Genomic DNA, 10,491 nt, shown 5'->3' with positions numbered 1-10,491 from the left:
AATTAAGGAAAGTACGCACTCTTTGTTAGGATTATAGCATCTTTATTATGATTGAAACAAAATAATAGAGGGAATCGTCTTGCTTTACACAGTGTGATGAATGCAGTGGTTTACAAGTTCTTCTTTCTCTCTTTTCATTATTAAAGAGATTGATTTGAGTCTCCTATAAAAAAAACCTGCCTCTATATCATATTGAGTATTGACAAAGTCAAGAGGTACACCTCAATTTCCACTTTTACAATTTTATATTTTTTGTATCAACTAAAAGTATTTGTGGACAACTAAAATCATCTCTTTTTTCTCAATAATTTAAACTTTTATGTACATTTGTTTTTTGTATGTTACTTTTTCTTTTTGTCAATATCACTCAATCATAATCTGACAAATTGAAAATCATCTTCTTTTTTTTCTTTGAAAAAGGTTCAATAATTAGCAACTTACTATGATTAAAGATTTACGTAGTGATGATGATTTATGATTTTGGACCACTACTTCCTCTCACATTCTCAATATGCATAACCATTTTCCTCATTTGTTCACTCAATATTCTTGTTAAATCATTTATTTAGCAGCTAATATTTTTTAAGATTAGTGTTTAAATGCTCTCGCAAAATATGGAAGCTTCCAAAACATTGCTGGCCTATAATATTCTCCTTCTTTTTACTTACTTTAAACCACTATGATTGGTCTTTTTTTCCACACTTTCTTTTTAGAAACGGTGACCACATCCTTGATTAACAATATCTTTGAAACTAAAAAAAAAATTGAAGTCATCAAATCCTTTATGAAGGCGTTAAACAATGTTTATAACATCCCTTTGAGTTAACTACTTGTGCCTTGTATTAAGGGTGATAATCTATCAATTTTCATCCTTGAAGATGAAAATTAGTTAGGCCTAGAAGCTTCTAAACATGACCTCCATGGAAGAATCATATGATCTAAGGGTTTTATTCCTCTCACAATCGAGTTAAAGAATCTTTGGACCTTCATTGGTAAATGGGACATAACATTGTTGGAGTAAGGTTTCTTTGGGTTTTTGATCAGTGCATTTTGATGCACGTTCTTCCATGTTTGTACTTAAGCATTTCTTCGATTTGCTTTGATTATTTTTATGTTTTAATGTGTTTTCATAATTTATGTTATTTTTGCACTTATTTAATTTTCGTATTTAATTTTCAGCATTATCAGCTTTCGCGAGAAAAATCATATCTTGAGCTAGGAGTATCAGGTTGAGACATGCTACCAGTCGATGGAAAGCTAAGAAAAAGATCTACAACTTTTGTTCAGAAGTCGAGAGCTGAATCAGAATGTAGCAGTGTCAAAAATTTCGTTGAAGCTGCTGCATTATTTTTTATATTTTGTTTGGGTTAGTTGTATTGGGCCGGGATCGTACATTTGACCCGGTTGAGTTGTGAAACGGGTTTGGGTGTTTTTACCTAGGTTAGGCAATCAAAAACAGAATGACGTTTTTCTGTTCATGTACGATTTTTTGAGAGCTAGCAAGATGACTATGGAGAACTAATCCCCTTTGAATCAACCTGCTGTAATTCAGAATCCGCTTTGAGGTTTTTATTAATTCCAATTTGTTTCCTTTGAATTCTTTTTATAATTCCAATTATTTGCTTAATCTAATTGTTGCTATAGGATAGAATCCTTAAATTCGATTGATGAATGATGATCCCGAATCAATTTCGTGTTAACATAGCTTTTATTTTATCACGAACGATCAAGTTGTGTCTGCTTAATTCGTAATAGTTTTTAATCCGTTTGCTTAATTCAGAATTTGGGAATATTAGTCGCATAATTTCCTTTACGCTTGTTAATGGTAATTGTAATCGAATAGGAGCAGACCCGTTAGGGATTTGGAATTTTATAAGAATCAATGATAAGTCGGAAGATGATGCAGTAGGTTGGTTCGTGTCAGCTTATTTTATAATCACTTTTTTGTAATCACTTTTCATAATCACTTATTCTAAATCGAATTGAAACCCCCATATTTTATTTTCATACTTGGTTAATTTGTCAAGAGTCCTTGCGATACGATACTCGAGGTGTCGCTTTCCATTTACTATATATTATTACTCATTTTGACCCGTGTGCGACAGCGGATCAAATTGGTGCCGTTGCCGGGGATTCTTGTAGATCTTAACCATTATTATAATTTTAGGTATTGTGTTTTAACATTTTTTTTCTCTAAACTTCTTGTGTCTTGGTCTTTTTGCGGTTTAGGATAAAAAAAATATGTTTTTAAACAAATTGTCTCAGATTATTCCGATTTTTTGTCGATTCATTAGGAAAAAAATCAGTAAGCAAAACCCTTTAGTTATGGAATAAGTACTGGACAACACCCTAAAAAATCGAAATTCCCTATTTTTTTATTTTTTATGATTTATTTTCTGTTTTGGTAGTTTCAGAAAATTCTGAAAAAATTCTCAAAATTCTTAATTGACGTTATTAGATTAATTTTCGTATTTTTGTATTTTTTTTAATTTTATTTTAACCGTTTTTTTCGTATTTCAATTGTTTTTACTTAATAGGGACATTGTCGGTATTTTCCTATTTGTTGTTGCATTGCTAAGTTAGTTGTGTTTTCTCATTATTTGTTGATTTTTTTCTTTTCTATGGAGTTTAACATGGCTGACCAAAGAACTCTGAGAGAACTTGTTGCCCCTGATGTTGATTATAATGATTTGTGTATTGATAAGACTTCAGCTGCTACCAAATCCTTGATTGAGAAGATGTCACTTAACTCCCAACAGTTCACAACAAGGGATAATTTTTTGGTCCAAGCAAAAGGTGTGAATGAGATTCAGGTTTCTTCTTCCAACAAAGCTCTAGAAACCAGAATTGATGAACTTACCTCTTTAGTAAAACAATTAATGCTACCCATTCCACCATCACCACCATATAACCCTCCACAAATAACCACCTCTTCACCTTCTAAACCTTCACTAGAGGAACTTATCAAACAAATGGCCGCAAACAATCTCCAATTCCAACAAAGGACCGATTCTAGCATTCAGACCTTGAATACGCAATTGGGACAACTTGCTACTCAAATAAATAACATGCAAGCCCAAGGGTTGAACCAGCTTCCAACCCAAACAGTTGTCAATCCAAAGGATTCTAATGCTAATGTGAGTGCGATTTTATTGAGATCTGGAAAGGTTACAGAAACAGCCCCAGAAAAAATTAAAAACATTGTTAGTGTAACACTTGAAAATAAACCTGAACCTTCTATTGATGTTGAGGTTGAAAAAAAGTATGTATCATCAATCCTTTTCCCAGAAAGAGTACTGAAAAATAAGAAGATTGACGAGGAAGAGCATTCTGTTTTCCAAATAGAGTTGGTTTCTGAAGTTGTTGATGAAGTTTATTCTAATTTGTTTTCAACTGATTTTCCAACTTTATCGGGTTTTGATGATATTTACTCATGTGATGATTGTACTAACACTAACCTTTGTGCTGTTTGTGCTGAGATTGATGCTGCCTTGCAGGGTGACAGTGTAAATGAAGTTGTTTATGTAGTTGAAGCTCTTGACATTCGGCTGCCCCAAACATACCATCCATTGAACAACCACATTCTTTAGAGCCTAAACCACTTCCCAAAGATTCATATTATTCATCAAAGCTTCAACTTAAGCAGAAACATAAGAAGGGAATTGGATGGACCATGGTTGACACTCGTGATCTTAGCCCATCCATATATATGCATAGGATCTTACTTAAAGATGAAATATAAGTAGTGAGGCAGCCCCGTAATCCTTTGATTCTTGATGTTGTGAAAAAGGAGATCACTTTCACGCGCCCATTCAACACTTTTACTTATCAAAGATTCTTCTTTGATCCTGGAATACAAGGCGAATACACTAATCAAAATTTCAAGGTCAATGGACACTAGCCAAAGCTACTACATGAGAACCCGACTTTAAAAGAAGAGACTGCAGAAGAACTCTCTTTGGAAAAGGCTGCTTATGCAATCACTTATCCGCCTTGACTTCTCGGGTGTGTTCTTTCCTTTCTCTCACTCTTATTTTATATTTATGCTCTTTCATTGAGGACAATGTATGTTTTAAGTGCGGGGGAGAGAACCATTTATTTGTTTTGTTTTGTTTATTTTGTTTTTCAGTTTTCTCTGTTTTTGGTTTTTAGTTGCTAAAAAAATGCATCTTCTTGAAAGTTTTAGGCTATAGACTGACTAATTTGAGATTAGTTTGCGGAGACTTGGAAAAAATTCACAAGATAGGCATCGTCTTAACACCGTAAGTCTCCTGCATATGGAAATTGAGTTGAATTTTTATTAAGTTTTAGCCTTACATTCTCATCCTCTGACAGCTCTTGAGTAGTTTATTTTAGCAGTCAGCACCATCTCACACACACTCTACGCAGGGAAACTGATGAATATAAGCGAGTGTTTCGAAAAAGAAAGAAAAAAGAGAAAGAAAAGGGAATGCACCTTCTAAGTTTGGTGACCCTTACCCGGTCACTTAACCCAACAGATGTAGCACCTTCAAAAAAAAATTGAAAATAACACTCGTTGTTAGTTGGTTCAGCGGTTTCTAGTGCTGAACTTGGTAGGGCGGATTACGGTCCGATCCCCCGCAACTACAACTGAGTAAGCAAAGGGTTATGCCACATAAGTACTAGATTCCCATGCAAAAAGGATCAGAGTCACTAACCGATCGCCTTGCTATGGGTGTGTGGAGATAACGGGCTTAATGTGATTGCGCCTGAATGAAAAAAAGCCAAAGAAGGATGAGTAAGTTAGGCTTTAATATAATAACATGATTCGAGTTGATTTGTGTATTCAGAAGGTTTATGTCTGCATAACTATGGATTAGTGTTCTTACAATGTCCTTAGTGTGCAAGATTAGTACCTATCGAAGCAAACTTAACCGAAGATGACTTGTAGCCTAGAATGAGTAACCGTTGATGTGTTTGTGTTTTGTTTTGTTTTTCATTTTGCTCAGAGTGCAAAAGTTCAAGTGTGGGGGAATTTGATCAGTGCATTTTGATGCACGTTCTTCCATGTTTGTACTTAAGCATTTCTTCGGTTTTCTTTGATTATTTTTATGTTTTAATGTGTTTTCATAATTTATGTTATTTTTGCACTTATTTAATTTTCGTATTTAATTTTCAGCATTAGCAGCTTTCGCGAGAAAAATAATATCTTGAGCTAGGAGTATCGGGTTGAGACGTGCTACCAGTCGATAGAAAGCTAAGAAAAAGATATACAACTTTTGTTCAGAAGTCGAGAGCTGAATCAGAATGTAGCAGGGCCAGAAATTTCGTTGAAGCTGCTGCATTATTTTTTATATTTTGTTTGGGTTAGTTGTATTGGGTCGGGATCGTACATTTGACCCGGTTGAGTTGTGAAACGGGTTTAGATGTTTTTACCTAGGTTAGGCAGCCAAAAACAGAATGACGTTTTTCTGTTCATGTACGATTTTTTGAGAGCTAGCAAGATGACTATGGAGAACTAATCCCCTTTGAATCAACCTGCTGTAATTCAGAATCCGCTTTGAGGTTTTTATTAATTCCAATTTGTTTCCTTTGAATTCTTCTTATAATTCCAATTATTTGCTTAATCTAATTGTTGCTATAGGATAGAATCCTTAAATTCGATTGATGAATGATGATCCCGAATCTATTTCGTGTTAACATAGCTTTTATTTTATCACGAACGATAAAGTTGCGTCTGCTTAATTCGCAATAATTTTTAATCTGTTTGCTTAATTCGGAATTTGGGAATATTACTCGCATAATTTCCTTTATGCTTGTTAATGGTAATTGTAATCGAATAGGAGCAGACCTGTTAGAGATTTGGAATTTTATAAGAATCAATGATAAGTCGGAAGATGATCCAGTAGGTTGGTTCGTGTCAGCTTATTTTATAATCACTTTTTTTAATCACTTTTCATAATCACTTATTCTAAATCGAATTGAAACCCCCATATTTTGTTTTCATACTTGGTTAATTTGTCAAGAGTCCTTGTGATACGATACTCGAGGTGTCGCTTTCCGTTTACTATATATTATTACTTGTTTTGACCCGTGTGCGACAGCGAATCAGTTTTCTTTTTCTAGTCTAGAGAATGTTCACCGGGTTAGATCAGTAAGCTCGTGGAATGTAAACAATGGAATTCTAAAACTTTTCCCTTGGTCAAGGGACTTTGTTCCTTTTACCATTAACCAAACTTTGACTTTGGGATTGAGTTCATATTCATGTTTATCTCAGGAGTATTGAGACCAAAAACGTTATTTGCTATTTCTAGTAGCATTGTACTCCAATTTGTATTGACCCTGCCTCTAATAGACCTTCATTTGAGAGAGCTTTTGAACATTATATAAGATTGTTGGTTGATTTGGATTTGGTTAAGGAACTAAGGTACAAAATCTCTGTGGAAAGAGTGGACTTCGCTTTCTTTGTGGAGATAGAATATGAAAGACTTCTAGAATTTTGTAATTATTACAATTGTATAGGTCATTCCTTAGGGAACTGTATATAAGAAATGTGCAAGATAACAAAAAATAAAAAAACAAAGAAAATAAGGAAGTAAAGAAAGTGTATGTGGAGAAACATAAGGATCCTTACATTGAGATGGTTGACTTGTCAAATAAGAAACAAGTGGGAAAAAATATTGGCAAAACAAGTGGTGTGGTAAAACTCAACATGATCATACCTAATAACCAAAACACTAAAATATTAGATTTCACAAGTAGATCATATTCTGAGTTTGTTGATGTCACTCAACTAGATGAAAGATTTTTAGAAACATAACTACAAATTGAACTTGTCATGAAAGATTTTTATCTAATGATGAGTTTAGATTGATTTCTTCCAAGAAAAACACAAAAAAAAATCAACAAGAGGAAAATCCAATATTAGGTCCATCCCTAGTGCTACAAAAGCCTCCTCATGAAAGGCTTATTTTGAAACATAAGAGACATTGCTAATGCCTCTTCTAGATTGGCCCTCAAAAGGTTCATTTTTGTTAACAAACCTGATTTGGTTCTCTTTGTTGAACCTTGGATAAATGTTGATAAGTTTCCTAAATACTAGCTCAAAACCTCAACCTTAAGATGTTTACAATGAATTAGAGAGTTGACTTGATTGCAAATCTCAGGTGCATTTGTAAATATGACCTTAACCCATATGCCATCAATTGTGATGATAAAAAGGTTTCATTCATTATCATTAGTCAAAACAAAACATTTGGTTTTCCATCTATTTATGCCTCTACCAACTACATTCACAACAAATTTCAATAGTAAGCTTTGATGCCATGGATCCAAACTTTAGAGCTTGTTCTTCATATAGTCAGGATGCCAGTGAAGCATATCATTGATGTATGCATTCTCTCAATGAATTCATGTACATCTTGCAATTAAGAATACAGTGACCACAAGCTTCTCATGATCCATTATCTACTTAGGAAGATTTTATTAAATATCTTCAGTGGCCTACGAGTAGGTCATTCTACTCAGGAGGTGGGAATTGTGATGCTAGTAGTACTAGAGAGAGTAATGTTCATACATAAGATATTGAAGAGGAAGAAAGGAATGAAGAATAACAAGAAGAGGAAGAAAGTGAAAATGAAGAAGAATGAGAGGAAAGTGAAGAAACGACAAGTGAAAGTGGCGACTAGACTACTTCCACACCATGTCCTCCAACATTATGAATCTTAAATTTCCTTTTCTCACTATTTTCTAGTTTCATTTTACTGATTGTTGAACAATTTATGTGTGTTTTATATAATTTACTAACAATGCCATGGACAAGAGGAACTTAGAGATGTTAGGCATTTTGTACTAAGTGCATGAGCATGTCCAAGTTCTCAAACATATGAGTATCTGTTGGGACATCATTTCTATTAAATGGTATGTATGTTTCTATGAATGTGTGTTGAAGATAAACAAGTATAATGTGTAATGGGAGAATTTGTTGGAAACTTGATAGGCGAGTTGTGTTTGCGCTAAGCAATTTTTTGTACTACAAACTTGCTTAGCAAGATATTCCTGACTTAGCAAGGACCTCTACAAAACCAACCTTATTTTTTATGACCATAGGACATGTCCAGATTTTCTAAAAGGGGTGGAATGTAAAGGAGACAAAAATTAAGCATACTCTCCAAAACATGTGATATTTTAAATTTTTTGAATGTATTGATTATATGTGTATGAAAAACATGCAGGTTCATGTTGTGTATATACAATTCTGATTCAATTGTCAAATTTCGAATTTTCTTTTTTAGTATCCAGATTTTTTAAAAAAAATTCAAAAATACCCATTTTTTCCAAAAAATTACCAAAATGGGCAATTTTTGCCCTAATATACACCTAGGCGCCACCCTAGTTGGCGCCTACCCTTAAAGGGTAGGGCAAGTCGCCACTAGGAGTGGCGCCTACCCTTAAATCTTTTTTTTTTTTTTTTTTTTTAAATATTTTTTTTTTTTTTTTTTTTTTTTAGAATTTCAAACATTTGTACCATGTTACCCTTATTTAGAGTGTTAAAAAATATTTAGAACTATATAATAGAGTGATAAAGATTATTCACATCTATATAATATGATTAAAATCTTGTTTTTATCTTAAAAATAAAATAAATATAAAATTTTGAAACTAATCAAATCAGAACTAAAAATATATTTAAAAAAATTAGTAAGAGATTATCAAATGCAACAACATGCCACCATAATTGATAGGAGTTATATTGTCTATAGTTTTATTGGAAATAATAATAGTAGTTTATAACACATTGAATTCATACAAAATTATGGCATTAACAAAATTATCTAATCAATTATGAATTAATTCTTATTCATCATGAATAAGAGTAAAAAAATAATCTAATAAATTATTAATTGAATCCTATTAATCATTAATTAATTCTTATTCTATTCAATTATTATGCATTTATTAATTTAAAAATAAATACTAATAAATAAATAAATGTAACAAATATCAAGAAGTTTTATTTCTATTTAGAATCTAGAAAAAGTCTAATTTTCTTTTATAATTTTAATAAAATATAATTAGAGTCTGTTTCATTTTTAGACATTGAAATTTTTTTAAAAAATCTGGTTATTAAAAAAAAAATTCAATTTTCAAATCATGTTCGATCATTTCCTTTTCAAAATCATGTTCATTGACAGCATGCCATTTCAAGTAATATATATATATATATATATATATATATATATATATATATATATATATATATATATATATATATATATATATATATATATATATATTAATTTATATATGTATATATTAATTTAATTTATAAGTAATTAATATTATTTGTAAATTTTTGGAAAAAAAATTTATATACGTGTAAATAAATATTTATACACATATATATATATATATATATATATATATATATATATATATATATATATATATATATATATATATATATATATATATATATATATATATATATATATATATATATATATATATATATATATATATATATATATATATATATATATATATATATATATATATATATATATATATATATATATATATATATATATAAAGATATGATAGACAATATCTTTAAAGATAAAGATAAAGATATAAAGATAATAAACAGAAAATATTTTTATTATAATAATTGACAAGACAAATATTACAAAGATATGATTAATCACATATGATGCGGTCCCTTGTACGATCCGCACGGGGGAGGTCTAATTGCTCGCCTAGACGGTTCACGTGGTGGTGGTGCTTCCCTATTACCACCCCTTGCCCTAACGCGTCCCCTTGCCGTTTGCCGTTGTGGTTGGGTTGAAGTCCCTTCAGTGCTGTAGGAAAGACGGGTCCCCTCTGCGCCCTCAAAGCTTTGTCTCGGTGGGACAAACTGACTACTGCTGGGTGCGCCCTCGAATTGTGGTCTTTGGTAGTTTAGGGTTGAATCGGGTTGGCCAAAGTACAATGTTTGTTGTGGTGTGTAGTAGTCCTGTTGGTAGTCCTCTTGTATACCCGTGTCGGGGCTAGGTGGAGGACTGGAAGAGCTCGGGACATTGTCGTGATGGAAGTGTTGGGATTGGTGGAAGTGGGGGGATTGATATTGTGGTAGGTGTTGGGACTGTTGATGGTGGTGGGAATGTTGAGTTTGTTGTTGGTAGTCTTCATGGTATTGGGGTTGAGTTTATGGTATGTATTGTTGATTTGGTTGGGGGGTGGACATGTGTTGTGGTGGTTGTTGTTGGTAATATGGTGGTGGTGGTTGTTGTTGGTAATAAGGTGGTGGTGGTTGTTGTTGGTAAATGGTGGTGGTGGTTGTTGTTGGTAATAAGGTGGTGGTTGTTGTTGTTGGGAATACTGTGGTGGTTGTTGTTGTTGGAAATATGGCTGTTGCATCCGGGGATCGTCCAAATAGAACGGGTCAGACACAATCATTTCTGGATTTGTATTTGCTCTATACCAATCCACATATTCCCTTGTCGGCTTCATTTCGTTGGGCGCCACCGG

The 10,491-nt window shown here is 32.7% G+C and overlaps 1 long non-coding RNA gene across 1 annotated transcript; it reads left to right on the top strand.

Annotated features, from left to right (window-relative positions):
- The first annotated feature begins 698 nt into the window (after positions 1–698).
- Positions 699–1,597, top strand: LOC127121572 (uncharacterized). Its single transcript, XR_007803495.1, has 2 exons — positions 699–1,069; positions 1,180–1,597. It is a non-coding gene; the product is annotated as an uncharacterized LOC127121572 (long non-coding RNA).
- The last annotated feature ends 8,894 nt before the right edge of the window (positions 1,598–10,491 follow it).

The sequence above is a fragment of the Lathyrus oleraceus genome, chromosome 2 (genome assembly GCF_024323335.1).
Source record: "Lathyrus oleraceus cultivar Zhongwan6 chromosome 2, CAAS_Psat_ZW6_1.0, whole genome shotgun sequence".
Lineage (NCBI taxonomy): Eukaryota > Viridiplantae > Streptophyta > Magnoliopsida > Fabales > Fabaceae > Lathyrus > Lathyrus oleraceus.
This window is presented reverse-complemented; position numbering and strand designations above follow the sequence as displayed.